Genomic DNA, 24,164 nt, shown 5'->3' with positions numbered 1-24,164 from the left:
AACTGGCAAAATTTGGAAAGATTCCAAATACTGCAGGAGAAATGAGAGTGCAGATGTGTGCTTTTTTTCTTTCCCACCCCAACCCACCCACCAAACAAAAACAAAAACCACCAGCAGAAAGAAGGGAAAAAAGAGTGCAAGCTCCAAGAAAAACATCACTATGAAACACACAAACAATGGATGCCATTTGACACAGCATGCAAGGACAGGAGTACCTCAAAACTAAAGTTCTGTCAGTCTACACACAAACAAGGCAACAATGAAAACCTGGGAAACCACAGAGACCATCTGGAGTCTACAAAGTTTTCACCGAGACAGGTGAGGGTAAAAAATTCCTCACTAGGTCAAAAACTTTGTAAATCTTATTTAAATACTTACCATTAAACTACTGGTTCCAGAAGGAATAGAGGTAGCAGAGTAGAAAAAAGAGGGAAAACCCAATCAATACTAAGAATAAAAAGTGGCAACACAGTATCAACTCTAGGCACCTAGAATAAAATAGCAAATAAATACAAAATACGAGGTTAGGCAGCCCACTTTCTAGTAGTATTGAGAGGTGGGTTATCAATGCCCCCCGCTTCTGCCTCTTATTCCTGTTTTGCTTATTATTTGGACATAGAACTACTTAACAGCTGGCTATCTTGAAAAGCAGACTTGGGAAGGGAAAGAAGGTAAAGTGTAACTTTTATTATGGCCAACAAGGCAACATGCAACTTAAATGACTAATGGCAGGAAAATCCTATTCTGACTTAAATTCTATTCTATAGCAAGTAGGCTATCCAGTATTTTAGGAAAATCATCTACATTTATCCAAAATATATTTATAGAACCAAAGTGGGTGATTAGCATCACAGTGAACAAACACATGGTCTCATTATCTGCTGGCAGGGCTGATATCAAACTATTATCCTGAACAAATGAAAGGTGACAACACTTAATCACCTCACTAATATGCACCTAATAATATGCCACCAAAGACTGAATTTTACTCTTCATGACTTTGTTTCAATAATAGCTTTTGCTATTTTAAGTGTTTCGTGCAATCTTTTACTTACTACCAGCTTTCATATCCACCATAAGGAAACTTGTAGATAGGAGAATTTATCATTTTGATAAGGATGCTGGCTCACATTTGCAGAGCACTTTACCATGAGCCAAGTTATTTGCTAAATACTACATTATCTCACCCAATCTTCAAAACCACTATATGTGGTAGGGGTGTTATTATCACCACTTTAATACCGAGAAAATAAGAGGCTGATAGACTTTAAATGATTTGGCCAAAGTCACAAAGGTCCAACTACAGACCCAAAATTTTAAACTATACTAAATAGATGGTAATAAATAAGCAACTTAGAATAATATTTTCACAATGTTTCAGAATTTTCTTATTTCTGTAAGTGCTGAAAATATGTATGACAGATAAAAGTGAATCACAAGTCTCATGGAAAGTTTCCTCAATTCACTGATTTTTCTAAAGTACCAGAACATAAAGACACCAAATATACAAGTAGGAAATAATTAAAACAACATTTTAATCTTACAAAAAATCAAACTCAATCATAAGCAGAAATACCAGAGAGGTAATGTTTCTTAGTGTTAACTGATCAACTCATCTAGAACACCACTGTTAAGAATTAAATCATGTACACACACAGTACACACAAACATGTCCATATTAGAAAGAACAAAAAAAGAGTATATTCCTTCTTGCTACAAGAAACTCAATGAAACTAATGGCTTTCAAGGCAGACAAATTCTGTATGGTTGTTATAAAGAAAGATTTTTCAAGGATACCTTTAAATAACATTGTTTTAAAAGACTAGGAGAACAAATTAGCAAAAATACAGTCTACATACAAGTAGAAGCTAAGTAGAGGCATATTTTCCTTAGCTCAAGATAATGTTTACAATATTTGAGTAGAACTAGTATAAATAGTTCCTCATTTCCTTAGGAACAATTAGCGTTTATTTTTTAAAATGTTTGTTTATTTTGAGAGACAGAGTGAGTGCTTGTGCACAGGGGAGGGAGAGAGAGAGTGAGACAGAGTGAGAGAGTATGAGTGAGTGAGAGAGTGAGAGAGTGAGAGAGTGAGAGAGAGAGACAGAGAATGAATCCCAAGCAGGCTGGGCGCTGTTAGCACAGAGCCTGACGGGGCTCAGTCTAACTACAGATGAGAACCTGACCCAAGCTGAAATCAAGAGTTGATCACTTAACCAACTGAGCCACCCGGGTACTCCCAATTAATGCTTTACGTAGGAGGCTGGAAGGCCCAAATCTTCAGAAAATAAGTACATCTACAACGATGAAAGGCAATCAGAATCTCAAACAGCGAAATGTTATTTATACCCAGTGGTAGATGTTTAACAACTACTCTCCAAAAGAGAAAAAATCCTGACTCTTAGTATTTACTGATTTCAATGGTATAATCTATGACCGATTTCAAACTTCCAAACGGTCCTCATTGAACACAGAACCCGGAAGAGGCAGGCAACAGCTGACTGATACAGTGTTTCCACTATCCAGATACAATGCATGTCAATAACCTCAAAAACACAAAAAAGAGTAAAATGTAATAAGATAACTAGGAAGTGATGAGCTTGAGAATCTACTACCTATGTTTTAAATATAATTTATTTAATTGTAAGTTTACATAATTTCACTTCAACAGTGGTTGCCAAAATCCTGAGTTTAGCCATCAACTCCAGGAAGAGCTTGTTCCAGAACACCACTGTCATAAGTTCCCTTTTTAATTCACCCAGTCCTTTGTTGATTTCTCATTTTCCTATTACACTTTTTTGGGTAGATTAGCAAGAAAGAAAGTTGTAATATTCTAATCAGGTTCTCTCAATTATTTCTTCTAAGCCTATGCGAGTGTCCCCTAAGTCCACCTATTCCCGCTGTTTAGTTAAGCAAGCCCCACCCTGCTGCCCCCAAACGCTGAGAGGCTGGTAACATTCATTCATATTTTTCTCCACTCTTCACCACAGAAAAATGAAAGCAATGGCCAGCTGCATTTGCTGCCACATACTTCCCCCAATCCACTCCTTTGACATGACAATTTTTGCCTGATAAAAGCTGTTGAAGTTTCCTAAAAGACTAGCGCAACGTACATTTCCACGAGTATCATTTACAACCCGTATCACCTGTAATGGTATGCTATGACTTTCCTTTCTGCCAATCTGACCAACATAAAGTGCTATCGCATTACTACTTCAGTTTGTATTTCCCTAGAAAGCAGTCTGGCAAAGTCTACTGAATAATAGAGAATGCTGTTCCAGGAATATAGCGGAACAGTACTGAGATCAACCCTCCTAACAGAAGCAACTCCAAATCCAGGATTAAAAACAAAAAATCTTAAGAACATTAATGAGCTGGCAAAGAAAGCTACAAATTCTTAGGCCAGAATTGGTTCATGAGATGGAGGCCGGAGTCGGGCTCCACACTGACAGCACAGAGCCTGCTTGGGATTCTCTCTCTCTGCACCACCCCCCAACTCACGTCCTCTCTCTCACATAAACTTAAGAAACAAACAAGCAAAGAGGGGGAAAAAAAGAGACAAACCAAGAAACAGACTTTTTACTATAGAGAACAAGCTGATGATTATATATATTTATATACACATTCATATATATATATTCATAGTTACCACAGGGGAAGTGGGGGGGGGGGCGGTTAAACAGGTAATAGGGATTAGGGAGGGCACTTGTGATGAGCACAGGGTGATGTGCAATATAGTAATTTAACCTAGCCTAAAACTAACGTAACACCATGTTAACTGGAATTAAAAACTTAAAACAACGAGGTATCGCCTCAGACATCTCAGAATAGCTAAAATCAAACACACAAGAAACAAGTGTTGGCACGGATGGAAAGCTAACTGGTGCAGCCACCGTGGAAAACAGTCGAAGTTCCTCAAAAAGTTAAAAACAGAACTACCCTATGATCCGGTAATTCCACTACTATTTATACAAAGAACATGAAAACACTAATTTGAAAAGATACATGTGCCCCTGTGTTTATTGCATTATTTACAAGGGCCAAATTATGGAAGAAGCCCGAATGTCCACTGATAGATGAATGGATAAGATGTGATACACACACACCATGGAATATGATTCCGTCATAAAAAAGAATGAGATTTTGCCCTTTGCAACAACGTGGATGGATCTGGAGGGCACAATGCGAAGTGAAATGAGCCAGCAGAGAAAGACAAATACCATATGATTTCACTCATACGTGGAATTTAAGAAACAAAAGAACAAAGGAAAAAAGAGACAAACCAAACTCTTAACTATAGAGAACTGATGGTTACCCGAGGGGAGATGTGGGGGGGAAACGAGTGAAACAGGTGAAGGGGATTAAGAGGACACTTATGAAGAGCACTAAGTAGTGTCCAGAATTGTTGAATCACTGCATTATACACCCAAAACTAATATAAGACTATGTTAATTATACTGGAATTAAAACTTGAAAAAAATAAAAGTGGTATTTTAAAAGATCAGCATTTTTAATATTTCTGAAATTACATAATTGCAACTATTTAAACATGATAAATCAGATATCATCTTAAAAATGTGCAAGGAGGTAGACAGCTTAAAAAAATTATTAGGGGGATAAAAAAAACCCAAAAAAGTTTGAAGACCACTGCCCTGGAGTACTTGTGAACATGTGCCCCAGGAGTCACAAATAAAAATGTTCATGGCGGCACTGTTTATAATGATGCAAGACTAGAAACGCCTCCAATTCCATCAACAATAAAAATGGATAAATTGTGGTATTCATTCAATGGAATGTGATGGATAAATGAAGTGGAATAAGCTATAGCTCCAGACAATAACATAAGGGATATATACAAATAATGTCATATGTTTAGAATGACTCTATTAATATAATATTCAAAATATTCAAAACCAAGCTTACTGTTGCACATGTTAACTGTGTAGGGATGCCTAACTGAGTGGGAAAGCTATAAAGGAAAACAATGAGAAAATAATAGAAGGGCACATAATAGAAGGGAGATTTTAAGAAACTATGAGTGTTCTACCCAGGTAATACAGGAAGATTCACTTCATTAGATGCATATGTGTGTTACATACTTTTGTGTATGTAAAATATAATTCATAATAAAAATTATTTTTAAAAATTACCCTTTGATCCAGAAATTCCCACCTGGCAATTTATCCTAGCAATAATGGAATCAAGTATATAAAGAATAAGGATTCTTCTGTATGTAGTAACAAAAACTGGCCAGTAAAAACAGATGAATAATTTGTCCAATATCCTTACCATGGCCTAAAGCAGTTATTGAAAAGAATGTGATACTAATTGAGGAATTTCCACAGTATTTTAAGTGGGAAAAGATGCAGACAAGCACCCATATAATTCCATTTTCGTAAAACAATGACCACAAAATCCCTATAAACGTGTATTTACTGTATCAATGGATAGCACAAAGTTTCAGAAGCTAAACACTGGGTTAGTTTATCTTGCAGAATAAGGTATGGGTGTGGGGGAGAAAAGGGAAAGAAAGCACCCCAAAACTGGGTGTGCACATATACACATGTAGAAAGACATACGCTGATTACTGTATGAAAGTGCCAGTGATTTATTTATCTATTATAGGGAGTGGATTTCCAGATTTTTTTTTTTTTTATGTGTTATTTCAAGTTTTAATAATAGTATACATTATTCTCTTAACAGGCTCTATGCCTGGGGCGGGGCAGGGGCTTGAACTCATGACCCTGAGATTAAGAATCACATGTTCTACCAACTAACCCAGCCAGGCACCCCAGTATACATTATTTTATGGTCAGGAAACACCAAGGTGGATATTGTCATTTTGGGCAAAGTATTTCTGGGCTCTGGAATAGTTAAAATCTATAAAAAAAGAGTCCTGGATAGTCAGTTTATAAAGTAGAGAATAAGTCACATAATGCACCAGGAAAGCTTTTCCCAAGGTGCATGCTACCATCAGTGTTTGTCATGCAGTAATGTGCATACAAATCACCTAGGCATTTTCATAATGCAGATTCTGTTTCCATAAGTCTGAGGTGGGGCCTGAAATTGTTTCTAATAGGCTCCCAAGTGAAGGTTAGTACCATTGGTCCAGAAAATGAACTTCAATTAGCAAAGTGGTAAGCAATTGTAATGCTCCATGCCTTATACTAGGCACTTTTGCAAATATTATATCATTTAATCTTTATTACAACCTTCTACAGCAGGTTTAATCATTTCCATCTACAAATGACTAAGTTGAAGCTCACAGGGCAGCAGAAAAATACTGACGACAGAGGGAAATAATGCCCCTGGGGTAATTTAGTTAATGAAGCCCCCTTTGGAAGCTCCTTCTATGCTAAACACATTTTTTGCTTTTAAGATACTTTTCTTCCAGCAGGAAAACATCATCATAATCTAGCAGAGTTCTGAGTTTATACATCAAGGCAAGATGGAAGTGCAAATCACATACAAAAGTGAACACAAGATACAGTTCCTGGACCAGGAGCATCAGCAACACCTGGAAACTCGTTTAAAAAGTGCAACTTCTCGTGTCCCATCCCGAATTTAATTCAATCAAAACTCTGGGGGTAGGAGGGAATCTCAGGCCCACTGAAGTGTGAAAACCACAGAACATCAATAAAGGATTACTGGGGGGGGGGGGGGGGGGGGGAGTCAAGTTACTATGAAATTAATTTGGGAAATGAGGAATTAAAATGAGTTATTCATATTTCTTTACTGCAGACCTTGAATAGGTTACAAACTTGCCTATCTACATACAGAGCTCTTCCTTCCAGGAGAATCTTATGGGAGAAGTGTTCAATAGGATTAAACTGTCAAGGATGCTATCTGAAGTAGGTATTGCTCCTTGGGACCAGAGTGCACTACCCAGAGCCAAGCCAGACAGACTTGAGTGTGAATCTGAACTCTGGAAGTGTGAGTAATGGGAGTACAGGAATAGGAACAGAGTAGCCATGGTGGTGACACCACTACCAATTCTCTTCTGTTTATAAAAATTACAGGTGTATTACTGTTGACACAAAGCAATACATAATAGAAAGCAGTGTTCCTACTTGCCAGAGATAACCAACTTTTAATTTACGGATAACACCTCTAGGCCTTTTTTCTTCATTACACATATACACTCATTTAGTAACAAAATTACCAAAACAAACCACATACCATTTTTATAATCATTTGTTTCCAAGCTATGTCTCCACTAGACTATGTGCTTTTAGGGAACAAAAGTGTCTCTCTCCTTTGCATTCTCAGTACCAGAAAACCTATGTAGCCTACTGCAGCAGGTATTAAATATTTAATGATTGAGGGGTGCCTGGACAGTTCAGCCAGTTAAGCATACGACTCTTAGTTTCGGCTCAGGTCATGACCTCGTGGTTTGGGAGTTCGAGCCCCATATCCGCTGCGCTGATAGTGCTGAGCCTGCTTGGGATTCTCGCACTCCTCTCACTCTGCCCCTCCCCTGCTCACGTGCTCTGTATCTCTCTCGTTCTCTCAAAATAAACTTAAAAAATATTTAATGACTAAGTAAGCAACAAAGAAAAAATCAGAGAGATTATGTCCTCTACTCTCAATTTTAAAGTCAGCTAAAACACAAAATATCTAAGTCCTGTGCTACCTTTGCTTCTGAAGTCCACTATCACATTTTCCTATATAGCATAAGGAGTATTTTTCTCTAGTCCCTGCTACATATGACACTACTTTTCAAAAATGACTTACGATGTTAAATATGTGCGTACAAAGCAAAAGGATAATGTCAATGGGATGGTAGACAATTTGGTACCCAACAGACCAACTTTTTGTGGAGTAATAAGCTTGTCAAATTTCTCAAATTCCTTTATAGTGCTGGACTCCCAGGGGAAAACTGCTTTCAGAACACCAAGGAAATGATGCTGAGAGCACAAAGTCACCACCACCTCTGAACAAAGTGAAACCACCTCCTTCTCTGAACAAGCAACAGCAGGTAACTTTCTACAAGTACCATCAGGATTCCCTTTAGTGCACTAGCCTGCAAGAGGGCAGTGTCTCTGGGCTGCTGACCTAATCATCTGTTTTTATACTGTACATGTAATTGTCTTGGTGGAACCTCTAATAATGAAAATCGCCTGCACTAGTATATTCAAATTTTTTAAGATGGACACGGCTTTTTATTTAAAAGCCTTATTATTCTTTAGTTTACCTCAGAAAGTGAAATCCAAGAAAATGAAAAATGAAGGTCATAAAGCTAGTTTTACTGACTTCAAGGTAGAACTTGTTCTCACCATAACCTGTGACCCTTCCAAAAATAACATATCAAGAGTGAATGCAGCTAACCATACCCCCGACTTTTAGGAATTTTCGTCAAGCCTGTTTACTAGCTTTTTAAAGCACTCTTCCCCAAGGCGGTACACGCATGCATGCATGCATGCACACAAGTATGCACGCACACACACACAGGAATATTACTCAGCCATAAAAAAGAATGAAATCTCGCTGTCTGCAACATAGATGGACGTAGAGGGTATAATGCTAAGTGAAATAAGCCAGACAGAAAAAGGCAAATTACCATATGATTTCATTTTTATGTGGAATCTAAAAAAAACCAAAAACCAAGAAAAAAAAATAAATGGACAAAGAGACAAGCAAAAAACCAGATTCTTAAATACAGAGAACTGGTGGCTGACAGGAGGAGGATGAGGGGATGGGTGAAATGGATAAAGGAGATTAAGAGATATCAACTCCCAATTATAAAATAAAGTCTTGATGGGATGCCTGGCTAGCTCAGTCAGTGCAGCGTGTGACTCTTGATCTCAGTGTCCTAAGTTTGAGCCCCATGTCGGGGGCAGAGTTTACTTAAAAATAAATAAAAATAAAATGAAGTCACGGAGATGAAAAGTACAGCACAGAAAATACAGTCAATATTGTGATGGTGTTGTACTGTGACAGATGGTGACTGTACTTATCGTGACGAGCACCAAATAATGTACAGAACTGCTGAGTCATTATGTTGTATGCATGAAATCTAACACTATGTTAGTTATACTTTAATAAATAATAAATGACTTAACGAGCCAAACTCGTAGAAACAGAGTGGTAGCTGCCAGGGCTGGGTGGTGGAGAAAATGAGATGTTGGTCAAAGGGTGCAAACTTCCAGTTACGAGATGAGTAGTACAGCATAGTGGCTATTGCTAGTAGTCCTACATTAGAGTTGAAATTTGCTAAGACAGTACATCCGAAATGTTCTCTCCACCAAAAAATTGGTAATTATGTGAGGTGATGAAATGTTAACTTTATCTTGATCATCATTTCGCACATACGTGCATCGAATCGTCACACTGTACACCTTAAATTTACACAATGTTAGGTCAAATTTTATTTTTTTAATATGTAAATAAAAACACTCCTCCTCCTAATTACTAAAGGAATCCCCTGACTGATGCTCTCCACCCCTGTCCCCTTTCTCCACCCTGAAGGCTACAACAGATGAGCACATCCTTCTCTTCACCAGTCTCCTCTTTGGGGAGTACAGATTCCACATCTGAGAGTGGGGACAGTCCACCTCGCCATCACAATAGCCACAAGAACTCCCTTTGCTGATTCCTCTTGCATAAAGGCTGAATTTCTCTTTGGCCAAGCTGTTATTTTGGAGTACAGGTGAGTTGTACACAAAACTTAATATGGGACCTGACTCATTTATACTTATTGGACTCGTATGAAAACAAAAACAAGTTACAGGCGTAAAGAAAATTATGCCTGGCCATTGTCTATTGAATTTTTTAAAGTTTACTTATTTATTGTGACAGAGAGAGGAGAGAGCAGGTGGGGGAGGAGCAGAGAGAGAGGGAGAGAAAAAGAATCCCAAGCAGGCTCTGCATGGCCTGACGCAGGGCTCAAACTCACAAACCCTGAGATCATGACCTGAACCAAAGTCAGATGCTCAACTGACTGAACCACCCAAGGCGCCCCCTGAATTTTTAAAAAAGTTTTATACTAAACCAAAAACATAGTGAAGTTCCAACTCTCAAGTTTTTGTTCAACCACTTCCCTACTTGAAAAACACTGACCCTAAAAATAAAGTTCCCTGAACTTTGTCCTTCTCCTGAGAATTGACAATTTGCAAATAAATCAACCACTATATCCTGCTTTGCTATAGTGAATACCATCTAAAACATTTAATGGCATCCAAAAACTTTGCCAATCAGATAACTGAAAGAATATACCAAGTAGGGATAAATTTAAGCATTAGTTTTTTCAAGTTAAGTTTATCTTGAATTTTAAGATATTTACACAATCATGCTTTCTACTACATATCCATCGAGTACTTAGCATATTCTTAGTTTCGGTGTGCACACATTACAGAGTTGTACAGCAAGTGGGGATGGAGTAGCATGAAGGGACAGAGCAGGATAATGGCAGCAGTTAGGGAAGAATTGCATGCATCTTTCCAAGGTCTCCCATTTCTAACTTACTTTACAATTGCCCCAAACCCTCAACGTCAAAGAGGACTTGCTGTATGACTCCATTTATATGTAGTTCAAGAACAGGCAAAACTAATCAATGAACGTAGAAATAGGTAATATTAATCAGCCTCTTGGAAGCAGGGTGAGAATGACTGGGAAGGAGCATAAGAGAACCTTTCAGGGTGAAGAAAATGTTCTCTACTCTGATGGTGTGTTAATGTATTTGTCACTGTATTTGTCAAAACTCTTCAAACCGCACATTTAGAATCTGTGCATTCCAACGTATGCAAATTAACCCTACGTTCTTAAGGAAAAAAAAGTAGTTACTTCCTTTCCACAAAGAGGTCTGTCAAAGAAGTGACAACTCTGCTTTCAATCATTCAAGAGACTAGATCTGATGATCACTGCATTTTTTTTGTTACTGGTTTTTTGTAATTCTACCCGTCCACTCATTGTCATTGCTTCATGTATACAGCCTAATCCCTGGAATCATGTTAGGTTACATGGCAAAGTGGAATTAAGGTTGCTAATCACTGATCTTAAAATAGAGAGATAATCCTAGATTATCTGGGTAGGCCCAACTCAATTACAAGGGTCCTTAAAATATGGAAATGAGGCAGAAGAGTCAAAACCAGAGAGAGGTCAGCGTGCGAAAACCTGGCCCAATACTGTTCCCTTTGAAGACAGAGGAAGGGGTCCTAAGCCAAGAAATGCAGGTGGTCTCTGGATGCTAGAAAGAGACAAGGAAACAGGTACTCCCTCAGAACCTCCAGAAGCAGCCTACAAACACCTTGGTTTCAAACCAGTGGGACCCATTTTGTACCGCTAACCTCCACAGCTGTAATAAATTTGTGTGGTTTTAAGTCATTAGGCTGGTGGTAATTTGTTACAACATCCATAGGAAACTAATCCATAGGATGGAATGAAAAAAAAAAAGCAATGACCTGATTCAGAGTCATTATGATTTATACAACTTAAAAGCCAAATTTCTTTACATCTCAGAGCCTCAGTTTTCTCATTTATGAAACAGGGAAACTATGTTCTCTGCATCTTACAAAGATGCCTATATAATTTACTTGAAAATATAGAGGGTATCCCCTGACCCCCACCCCACGTGCTGCCTGTGTCCAGTTTCTCCCTCCTGCCCCTCCAATGAAATAAAGCCTCCTACCCCCCAAAAAACAGAGTATATGTAAATATGTTTTTATCAACTATAAAATGTCTACAGATGTGAGCTAGTAAATATTTTTACACAAGATCAATATTAACAAGGTAACCCTCATGCTGGGATATAAAGATATATTCAATATGTTGTATATACATATACAATTAAGAGTTCTATAAACAAGGCTTCGTTGATATTTATTGAACTATGTATTCCTGAAAGTTTTAAGTCAAAAAAATCATTTAAATTTCTAAGAAATCTCTTCAATGGTAAATAAATAGATAGATAGATAAATAAATAAAGTTAGCTCTGCACCCAACATGGGGCTTCAATTCATGACCCCAAGATCAAAAGGTGCATGCCCAGGGCTCCTGGGTGGCTCAGTCAGTTGAGCATACAACTTCAGCTCAGGTCAGGATCTCTTGGTTCAAGGATTCAAGTCCCTAGTTGGGTTCTATGCTGACAGCTCAGAACCTGGAGCCTGCTTTGGATTTTGTATCTCCCTCTCTGCCCCTCCCCTGCTCATCCTCTGTTTCTGTCTCTCTCAAAAATAAATAAACATTAAAAATTTTTTTTTAAATAGTTGCATGCTCTACTAAGCCAGCCAGGTGCCCCTTCAACGGTAAAATTAAAAAACATTTTTTAAAAGTTTATTCACTCAGGGAGAGAAAGTGCAAGGGGGGGGGAGAGAGAGGGGGAGGGAGAGAGAGGGGGAGAGAGAGGGGGAGAGAGAGAGAGCGGGAGGGGGGGAAAGGGGGGGGAAGACAGAGGGAGGAAGGGAGGGGAAATCCCAAGCAGGTGCCACACTGTCATCACAAAGCCCAACGCAGGGCTTGAACTCATGAACCACGACATCATGACCTGAGCGGAAGTCAGAAGCCCAACCCACTGAACCACCCAGGCGCCCCTCAATGGTAAAATTTTAAAAGAACTAAGTCTTCTACTACATACTTCTCATTCCATAAAGAACACATCACATAGCAATTTATAAGGATACTATACGTATAATAAATTATTAGAATAGAGAATTTAATATTTATAGAATTATGTCACTTAGAGTTATGGTCAATTTTACATCACCTTTAATAAAACAGAAGAGGAATGATCTGGATAAATACCATTCACACAATTTTTAAAAAATTAGTTATTACCTTTGGACTTCTCTCATCATACTGCCACAATACATATTCTCCCTCTTCTTTCCATTCTTCATTACTTTTAAAGAGTTTAAATGTTCCCAAATAATGGGACAGACACAAATGGGGGCCTATATAATTTAAATCCCTATGAAACTAGCTCTAATATATCTAAGATAGCTAAAAATCACTCCCCAAAATCTTGCCATTACTAAAGGCCCTTTCTTCTTCACTTATAGGAAACGAGAGCTTAGCATTTTAATAATTTAAATTCATAACCCTGTGCCATTAGAATTGACACAATAAATCTAATTCATAAAAATTTAAGTCAATAACCTGAGAGGAAATATTTAAAACATATAAACAACCCAAAACTAATTTGTAGAATATATGATGAACTACAAATCAATATAAATAAAATAGATGACAACATAACAGAAAAATGAACAAAGTCAATGAGTAGGCAATTCAAAAAAGAAATATACGTGGCTAAAAATATATGGAAAAATGCTCATTTTCACTAGCAATCAGGAAATGCACATCAAAAGTTTTCATCAAGTGAAATGAAGGAAAAATAGCATCTAATACCAGAAAAGCTATGGAAAATTTAGTATTGTCATATATGGTACAAAGCAGATTACTAATGCCTCTGAGAGGGAGTTTGAGATTTATTAAAAATTAGAGTGTGTATACCATTCAATCAGGAAATTCTACTTCTAGGTGTCTGTCTGGTCTTTGTTCCTAGGTTCCTGGCACAGAGCTTCTGAAACTCTTGGAATTTCCCGAGTGATAAGAATGTCTTCACTATTCACAAGCCCCCTCGGTGACATGTGACTTCATGCTACTGAGACAATTCAGAATGGGGGCTAGTCACCAGAAAGACCAACCCTGTGAGTGAAGGCGTGAGGGGCAATGAACCAGGCAACCTCTAGGGAGGAAAGAGGGCCAGAGATTAAGCTAATCATATGGCCAATATTTAACCAACCATACCTATGTAATAAAACCCAAATAAAAAGGGACACCTGGTTTGGGGGAGCTTTCTAGTTTGTGAACACACAGTTGTGGTAGGAGGGTAAGGAGAAAGCAGGAAAGCACTGTGTTCATGATCCTCCCAGACCTCACACCGTGTCTCTTCATTTGGCTACTCCTACTTTATATCCTTTATAATAAAACTATAGTCCCATGTATAGCATTTTCCTGAGTACCATGAGTTATTCTAGTGAATTCCCAAACGTGAACAGTCATGGGACCTTCCCCTGCCACCCCAGTTCCTCCAAATTTGTAGTCAGCTGATCAGAAGTACAGATGGCCTGGGAACCCCAAAAGGTAACTGAATCTCAAGTGAGGGCAGTCTTCAGACAGTGCCCTTAAACCTGGAGTCTGACATTAATTCCAGAGGGTTGATGTCTGAGAAAGATCCATACATGTGCACATATTCATAAAGGTGTTTTTTACAACACTGGTGAAGTGTAAACGTCCTAAATGCTTACCGACAGAAGAAGGGTTAAACTACAGTATATATGCAGATTATGGAATAGTAAGTATGCGGCAGTTACAGAAGAGTTACACTCATATGTCCTCCCACATAAAAAGTTCCTAAACCCATTAAGAGAAAAAAACAGGTTTCAGAAGATAGTACGCCCCCGCCGGTCTTGTCAATAAGCTCTATCACAAAATTTCATACAAATGAAACCGTTTTTTCTCCAAGTATGTGAATCAATTTACCAAAAAGTTAGGAAGTACACATACAAAACAATCATAATAGTGACATCTGGGGAGTGAATGCATCACCAGGGGAGTGAAAGTGACTTTCATTTTATCTGAACCGTCAAAATTTCATAAAAATGGATTCATATTTCTTAGGCAATTAAAAAAAAAAAGAGGACTTCCAGTTAAAGACAATTGCTTGAACATATTTATCAGCCTCTGCTCAGTTCAAACATCCTACTAAAATCTTTAAGAATGTATTTTTTTCAAGGAAATAAGCCTATAAAAGATAGAGGGGATAAAAGGGTTATCGTTAGACTACAGAAAGAAAAGCAGTGGCAACTTTCATCACAGAACTAGGAAAGCAGAAAAGCAACCAGATTTACAGCAGCCACATGAAGTGGCAGGCGCGAGAAAAGGACTAAAAAGAGAGTTACTCCAAGTCTCTTTCCAGTTGTCCTCCTTGACTTGCAGCAACTAGGCAGCTATCCCCCCCCCCCCCCCCCACCCTGGCATTAGACTGGAAGTTTGTTATTTGGAGGGAGAAAAGTTTCTGGACTTGGGGACAACAGGAATAGTGACAGGCAGAGGTCCCTACTGATAACGAATATGAAAATTAAGTGAAAAGTACCACACTGAGTGTTAACAGTCCCGACTTTCTTCTCCTCTGCTCCTAGAATAGAGGTATAAAAAAGTGCATCCTCCAGGCCAAAAAGAGAGAGAGAGAGAGAGAGAGAGAGAAGCCACTCTGGAAAATACGACCAATTCAAGAGAAAAAGACACTAATTCTTAGGAATTTCTTAATTCCTAAGAAAAAGGGCACAGACAGATAACCCTAGGTGTTCAGACAGCTTCCAATCAGCTTTTTAGTGCTTTAAAAATGAGTGAATAACCAACCAACGATCACCAAACATTTGAAGAAAGAACCTAATGAAAGACTGAAGTCAAACAGAAAAAGCAACTGGGAAGAAACTGAGTAATTGGGAGGGTAAAAAAAAGCATATGCATACACACAAACACATGTCATTAATAGTCTTAGGAAAAGATCTTGTACCCACAAAACACAAACAAAATGTATGAAAAAATTCACAATAAAAAACTCTCGGAAATTTTAAAAGATTACAGCAACAGACAAAAATCAACTAAAGGGTTAGAAGATAAAAGCTGGGGGGAAAAATCCCCCCTAAAGAACAAAAAGATATAAAAAAGATAAAGCAAAGGATCACTCTATATCCAACACTGAAATAATGAGAAAAGAAAATGGTGGAAGAAATAATCACAGAAATAATTTTTAAAAACTACCCAAAATGAAAGACCAGAGTTAGCAGATTGAAAGGACCTACCAAATATGCAGTGCATGAACACAGAACCATTCCAACACATGTAATATTGTCTTCCCACTTAATGCTATTTTGCATTGTGTTTCTATCATTTGCCACTGAAAAAGTCTTAAGACAATGACCACAATGCAACACTTCTAGGGAACACTAGAAATAACAAAAGGGCAGTAAGAACAACAGTAAATTTCCCACCAAAACACGTTAAAGCCACACTTTAACTCCTCGCTAAAAGAATAAAAAATCTAAATGTAGTGAACAAAGGGCACCTGGGTGGCTCAGTCAGTTAAGCGACCAACTCTCGATTTTGGCTCAGGTCACAATCTCATCGTTCATGAGATTGAATCTGCATCAGGCTCCGCGCTGACAGCACAGAAACTGCTTGGGATTCTCTCTCTCCCTCTCTGTGCCATTATCCCATGCATGCTCCTTCTCAAAATAAATAAACTTAAAAACTAATAAATAAATGTAGTGAACAAAATTATTTCTCAAGGGAGTTCATTTAATGACAGTGAAAATACTAAGTATCTAAAGCTATGGGAAGTGACTACTTATATGTACCAAGGGGGTAATCATCGCCTTACTGTTTTTATCATTAAAAAAAAGAACAAATGAAAAATAAAGTGAACTAAGAAACTTGGCTGGCTCTGGTAGAGCACACAACCCTTGATCTCAAGGTCATGAATTCTACACTGGGTATAGAGCTTACTTAAAAAAAAAAAAAATTAGGGGTGCCTGGGTGGCTCAGTTGGTTAAGCATCTGACTTCAGCTCAGGTCATAATCTCACAGCTTGTGAGTCTGAGCCCCACATAGGGCTCTGTGCTGACAGCTCGGAGCCTGGAGCCTGTTTCAGATTCTGTGTCTCCCTCTCTCTCTGCCCCTCCCCCACTAGTATTCTGTCTCTCAAAAATAATAAAACATTAAACAAATTTTTAAAAAAAATAAAATTTAAGAAAAGCTAGGAGAAAGGGCAAAATTAACTTTACAAAATGAGAAAGAAAATAAAAGAATACTAATGAAATTTAAAAATCAATAATAAAAGTGGTAAAATTTATTCAAACCAAAAGCTGGTTCTTTGAAATGAATTACATGTAATAACTCACTATGCACAGTATATGGTTTATTTTTCTCAGCTCATATGTATACAAATAGAATTGACACATTATCACAGACTAATCAGAATTCAAACAAAAATTAGGATATACAAGATGTCAGAATTCATTAAATTCAAATGATGGAATGTACTTATTCTTTTTTGATACACTAAACTTATTATTAAAAAACGGGCACTGAATACAATAATGACTGACAGATATTACTCAAAATCCACTTTAAGTATTAAAAAACCTCACTGGAGTTTTCATGGGGAGAAAAAAAAAAAAATCAGATAGTCCTGAAATTATACCTTGCTTGAAGAAGCAGCCCTTTCCAAAGGGCAATTCAGCAATAAACATCAAAAGCCTTGAACAAATGCATACCTTTGGTTCAAACAATGCCACATCTCTGATAAATTTTTAAGAAGTGACTGGAGAAACATAAAACATTTGCGAGTCAGGGTTCTGACAGCAATAGTACACGGTGACAGCGCCCACTGCAAACAAACTGTATAAAACCCCAGCTCCCCTCTCACTCTCCCTCCTCCGCACATCTGGTTGGTAAGAACAGGAAGGACATCAAGAATCTGGCCAGTCCACACCGCCTCCAGCGCTACCACCCTGGCCCAAGCCACTGTTATCTGCTGCCCTGATTTTTTTAAATTTTTTTTTTAACGTTTATTTATTTTTGGGACAGAGAGAGACAGAGCATGAACGGGGGAGGGGCAGAGAGAGAGGGAGACACAGAATCGGAAGCAGGCTCCAGGCTCTGAGCCATCAGCCCAGAGCCTGACGCAGGGCCCGAACTCACGGACCGCGAGATCGTGACCTGAGCTGAAGTCGGGACGCTTAACCGACTGAGCCACCCAGGCGCCCCTGCCCTGATTTTTTTTAACTCCTTACCTGAGTCTTGCCCTCCAGCATCCACTCTCACATCGTGGCCGGAGTAATCCTTTAAAGCCCAAGTATGAGGAGGGGGGGACACTGGGGGACCCAGTCAGTTAGGCTTAGGCATCTGACTTTAGCTCAGGTCATGATCTCATGGTTTGAGTTCAAGCCCTGTGTCACTCTTGCTGCTGTTAGCGCAGAGCCTGCTTCAGATTCTGTCTCTTTGCCTCTCCCCCGTGCGTGCGTGTGTCCTCGCTCTCAAAAATAAACATAAAAAAAATTTTTTTTAAGCCCAAGTCCAGTTATGTCAATCTTCTGCTCAAAAAACTCTCAAATGCCTCCCCATCTCTCCCTAAAACAAAAGTCAAAACACCAGGTCAGTGGTTACAAGGCATTTTAGGATTCTGTCCTACCCAACCCCTCTCTGCTCTCACCTACAACCCTCTGCACTCCAAATATACTGGTTTCACAGCTGTTCCCAGGACACATCAGGTACAATCATTTCTCAGAGCCTTTCTAGAAATTGTTCCTTCTGCCTGGGTATGCTTTTCCCCTAGAGATCCTTCATGGCTTGCTCCCTCCCCTTGGTTTGAATGTCAACCTTGTCAGTGAGGTGATCTCCAAAACATTATTTAAAACAGGGGCAAGCCTCCACCCCACAATCTCTATCCACCTTCCCACTCCATTTTTCCCCATTGCATTCAACACCCTCTGACACACTATGTGTTTTTATTTGTTTACTGTCTCCCTAAAGTAGAAAATAAGGTACCTGAAAGCAGGGACATGTGTTTTATTTCTTCACTTCTGTATCTCTAGGACAATGAATGGCAAAATAGGTTCTCATTAAATGTTTATGGATTGAATTTTGGAACCCTGAGCAGTCATTAAAAACCACGTTATAAAAAATTCAAAGTGATGGAAGAAACTGATGAAGTGGAAACAGGGTGTTATCAAAGAATATCAAACCCATATATCAAAGAAGAAATCACAAGAGAAATTAAGCAATATTTTTAACTCCTAGGTAAAACCACTTCACAATTTGCGGGATTCACCTAAAGCAACTCTCAGAGGGAAATGTGTAGCCTTACAATCTTACATTAGAACATGAGAAAAGTTTAAAATGAAAAGTATAGAATGAATGTTCCAAAAACATGTATATGAAAAACTAGACATCGACATTTTATGCTAGTTATTTCTGGTGGCAAGATTACAAGTAATTTGCTATTTCTTTTGTGTGTTTTTCAGTATTTTCTGATTTTTTCTAATGAATATTATTTTTATACTAAAAAAATATTTCAATCAACTTCTTTTCCTTGGGTTCAATTCTAATGGCTGTTCTCCTACTCTGCTTGTCTCTTAAAATTCTTGTTCCCCAGGCCTCCATGCTTGCTCCTCAATTTATATTCATCCCATAGTAATTTTGTCCATTTTTTGGCTTCACTTACAATCTGATTATTTCTCAAGTTTTTGTAATGTTCTACATTAGTGATGTTCCAACTGCTTAAAGGATACTTCTAAATGGAACTCCTGTAACCACGCAAAATTTAAGCAGGCCTAAAAGAACTAATCATTTCCTAAAATTTCTTTCCTTTTTTAATATTGGTTAATGACATCATTATGCATCCAGGCTCTCAATCCTATCGGTTCTACTTAGAAATCTTAATCAAATCCAACTTTTCCTCTCCTTCACCAATGCCATAATTTCTTTTTTAATTTTTTTTTTCAACGTTTATTTTTTTTGGGACAGAGAGAGACAGAGCATGAACGGGGGAGGACAGAGAGAGGGAGACACAGAATCGGAAACAGGCTCCAGGCTCTGAGCCATCAGCCCAGAGCCTGACGCGGAGCTCGAACTCACGGACCGCGAGATCGTGACCTGGCTGAAGTCGGACGCTCAACCGACTGTGCCACCCAGGCGCCCCATCAATGCCATAATTTCAATTTAGGCATCTTCCACCAATTATAGTCTAAAAGAGTCCTAGCCTGGGGCACCTGGGTGGCTCAGTTGAGCTTTCAACTCTTGATTTCAGCTCAGGTCATGATCCCAGGTAGTGAGATGGAGTCCTGGGTTGGGCTCCGAGCTGAGTGAGGAGCCTGCTTAAGATTCTCTCTCTCCCCCCCTCCTGCCTGTTCACGCGCTCTCTGAAATAAACAAAATTTAAAGCAAGAGTCCTCCTAGCTTATCTTCCTGCTACCTCTCCCCTCCTAACAACCAATTTAATCATGATTAGCAATGTCATAAACAGTGTCACAGACTGCACACTGCAGTACTCAGGAAGGTTGCCATCCACATCAACTACGATAGGAGTGTTGCTACTTTAAAACTTGGTTGGTTAGGTAAAACAAAGGCACAGCACTATAAAATCCTTCAACAAATGGTCCAAACCGAGTTTTCCAGTTTCATGCTCTCATCAGTCCTCCTTACACACTACAATCCAAACCTTTCAGTGTACCCTATCAAAATCCAAGGCTTTTGTGGATTCTTTCGTCTATAGCGTCTCCCCTGCATACAACTTCTAAACCTTTCAAAATACAGTTCAGATGTCACCTTCCTCTGTGAAGTATTCCTTACCTGAGACAACATACCTTACAAAGCATTTTGTAATAGTCTTATTATGGCACTTGTTATAATATATAATAATCTCAAATTCAACTGGGACCCAAGCAAGCACAAGAGAGGCCAGGTTTGTACCCCTGACAACTACAATGCCAGCCCTTAAAAAGAAAAAAGAAAAAAATTATGTTTACTAAAGCAACATTTACCACATTCATTATTACAACTTTTCTAAAGGAAATAAAAAATGAATTTAAAAATAAAGTTAGAACAGTTCCATCTTTAACTGGCCAAACGAAGTCTATAACCAAAGGTGGTTACACTTTACAATGGTCACATATGATCTCTGCCTTCTGAAATTTACACCTGTCATTCCCTCCCCTTGAGTCTGAGCAAGGCCTATGACTTCTAACCAGTGGAAGCAGTAAAGCAACGAGCTGTGTGTGATTACACGCACGTATTTACGTAAGAGTATAGCATCAGTTCATCTTGCTAGACTTTCTCCTTTGCTGGCTTTGAAGAAGCAAGCTGCCATGAGCTTAGCAACCATGAGGAAATCAATTTTACCAACCAGAGGGGGCTTGAAAGTAGATGCTATCCCAGTCGAGTCTTGAAAAAACAACCCAGTCCTAGCATACCTTTATTGCAGTCTTGCAAAAGAACCACGCTAAAATGAACCCAGATTCCTGACCTATAGAAACCGTGAGATAATAAATATGCATTGTTTTGGTTAGCAAAATTTACAGTAATTTGGGGCATCTGGTTGGCTCAGCCAGTTAAGCACCCGACCCTTGATTTTGGCTCAGGTCATGATCCCAGGATCGAGGGATCAAGCCCTTCTTTGTCAGGCTCTGCATTGAGTGTGGAGCCTGTTTTATCTCCCTCCCTCTGCCCCCTCTCCCCTGCTTGCACTCTAAAATTAAAAAAAAAAGGGGGAGGTTCCTGGGGGCTCAGTTGGTTGAGTGTCCAACTTCAACTCAGGTCATGATCTCGTGGTTCATGGGTTCGAGCCCCACGTTGGGCTCTGTACTGACAGCCTGAGCCTGGAGCCTGCTTCTGATTCTGTGTCTTCCTCTCTCTCTGCCCCTCCCCTGCTTGCACTCTGTCTCTAAAATATAAAAAAACGTAAAAAAAAAAAAAAAAAGAAATTATAGTAATTTGTTAATAAGGAGCATGGAAAACATATAATGAGAACCTAAGGTATTTCTGAACCCTTTGTTGTTTACACAAAAGACATGTTTTCCCCAATTTCTAAACACTTAAACAAGTACAGAACAAATTTAAATCATCAGTTAATACCAGTCAAGTGCATGCATAATTAAAACATTTAATTTTTAACTTAAAATACTTTGCTACATAAAACTTTGCCTGTATTTCTTTTTTTTAACCAACTTACTAATATACCCAATTGTACATATACCCAGTATATGCAATAAGTATAATATTAAGGCAATTCTCCTTATAAACACAGGATAAATAATCAATACTTTAAAAGCTAGTATCTAGGGGAGCCTGGGTGGCTCAGTCAGTTAAGCGTACAACTTTAGCTCAGGTCATAATCTCATGGTTCGTGAGTTCAAGTCTTGCATCGGCCTCTGCTGTCAGCACAGAGCCTGTGTGGGATTCTCTATCCCCCTGGCTCTCTGCCCCCCCCCCTCCCAAAAATAAACATTAAAAAAAGCTGGTATCTAATGACACTGGTAACCAAAAAACAAATAAGAACCCATTTACTAGTTACCAGGCAAAGCAATCAAATTGGAGGGGGCTGGGGACTTGCTGGAGGCACCATCCTTAGTGAAACAACTGTCTTTGCAGCCAGCAAAGCATCAGAGGTACTTAGGTCAGACAGCTTTCCTATCAGATGATGCCCGGTGCAACACAAACCACCCCTCCCTCCAGCCCATCTTCTACCCTGCAGTCAAGAGAAGTTTCCAGGGGAAAAAGTAATAAAATAAAGCTGGAGGTAGAAGAGAGGAGGGAAAAAAAGAACTGTCAAAATATTCCCGTGCTCCCTTCGGCAGTCCCTTTACTAAAACTGGAATGATACAGACAAGATTAGCATGGCCCCTGCACAAGGATGACATTCAAAATATTCCCAATGCAGAAACTTCTAGGTCAGAGTCCACACTTTAGCAAAGCATACAATGCAAGGTATCTTCTATGGTGTTTAAAGACACGTGGGATTACAAGTGAGAAACACTGGGCCACCTGGGTGGCTTAGTAGATTCAGCCTCCAACTCTTGATTTCTTAGGCTCAGGTCATGATCTCACATGGTTTATGAGATCGAGCCCTACAAGTCAGGCTCTGCACGGACAGTGCCCAGCCTGTTTGGGATTCTCTCTCCCTCTCTCTGCCCCTCCCCCACTCATGCTCTCTCGAAAACATTTTAAAAAAGAAATCCTTAAAAAAAAAATGTGAAAAAGTATATTAACCACCAGAGTTCTTGTTCTTTTGAGAAGTGACAGAGGTGGTAGTTTTAAGTGTAATTTTGCTTAGGAAAAAGCACATATTTCTATTCTGCCACACTGCACAAAGATTTTCAATTGAATAAAATTCAGCAATAGGAAGACTAATCACAATATCCCAAATTCAAACATTTTTAGCACTAGATAACTGGTAAGAATGAGAACAATTCAGTAACAACTAATGAAGATAATTAACTACCTTAAAAACCTTCACCTATCTTGAAGATTAAGAGAAATAAATCTGCCTGGAAATACAGGTTTTATTTAACATATTCGTGTTAAGAGATAACATACACTCCAACATAAGGAAGCAAGTTTCCTCAGGAACAGGAGGCGCCTGAATTACAGACTACTGAAACACTCAAGGACACAACTCAAGCCAATTAGAAGGCCAAAAGCAATTGAGTACCACCAGTTAACTGTCCAGATTAATTCATTTTACATGGTCACTTCTAGGTGCATGGATAGGTTCTAACAGAAGCCCACATGATTTCTCCAGAAATAATCTCCATTCACTGGTATATTTGTATACTCCAATTTTCCTTCCCCATCCTTGCTGGATCATTAAAGAATACTATTCTACCACTCACAATAATTGATTTTAAGTTTATTTATTTTGACGGGGGGGGGGGGGGCGGGGGGGGAGGGAAAAGGAGGGAGAGGCAGAGAGAGAATCCCAAACAGGCTACGTACTGTCAGCACACAGCCTGACACCGGGCTCGATCCCATGAACCTTGAGATCATGACTTGAGCAGAGATCAAGAGCCAGATGCTTAACCCACTGAACCACCCAGGTGCCCCCATAATAATTCATTTTATGAACACCAGCAACTTAATAGGGAAAATGTAGACAAAAAGCCGAAAAAATCCTAAAATGCCACCAAGGCTTTTAAATTATTGGCCTATATATCAGTGAAGACCTGTTTTAAAACAAACATGATAGCCAAGAGAAGGCTTTTGTTCATTTTAATAGTATTAAACTCAGCAGTCATAAAACAAAAGAAACATCCTTCAGTTCTAGGGAATTTCTGTAAACTAAAGTATCTGGATTAAGCACCTCTCTTCAGGTTTTCTCCAGAGAGAAATAAGAAAGTATACACAGCTAAAATGCACATTCAAAACATAAAACCAACAGAGAAAACTTCATGCAATTTGGTTATTCATTATGACGAAACTAGTAACAATTCAACCTGTTAGACTAATATTTAAAAAAAAAAAAAAGTGGTACCGTTTAGATTTTCCTTTTCCATAAATCACATGACATCCTAAAAGAGAGTAACAATTTTGAATCTTATTAGCACTGTATTTTATTAGGAAATAATAATGTAAATATCAATTAAAATAAGTTTTACAAAATTACA

At 38.7% G+C, this 24,164-nt stretch overlaps 1 protein-coding gene and 1 non-coding gene across 3 annotated transcripts in view; one reads left to right on the top strand and one right to left on the bottom strand.

The window, feature by feature from the left end:
• The window catches only part of ZNRF2 (zinc and ring finger 2), a 98,533-nt gene that overhangs the window by 70,611 nt on the left and 3,758 nt on the right, over nt 1–24,164 (bottom strand). The window lies entirely within an intron of this gene.
• LOC123607745 lies at nt 22,343–22,450 on the top strand. Its single transcript, XR_006716894.1, has one exon. It is a non-coding gene; the product is annotated as a U6 spliceosomal RNA (small nuclear RNA).

The sequence above is a fragment of the Leopardus geoffroyi genome, chromosome A2 (assembly GCF_018350155.1).
Source record: "Leopardus geoffroyi isolate Oge1 chromosome A2, O.geoffroyi_Oge1_pat1.0, whole genome shotgun sequence".
Lineage (NCBI taxonomy): Eukaryota > Metazoa > Chordata > Mammalia > Carnivora > Felidae > Leopardus > Leopardus geoffroyi.
The sequence above is the reverse complement of the archived record's forward strand: the minus strand, read 5'-3'. Positions and strand labels throughout refer to the sequence as shown.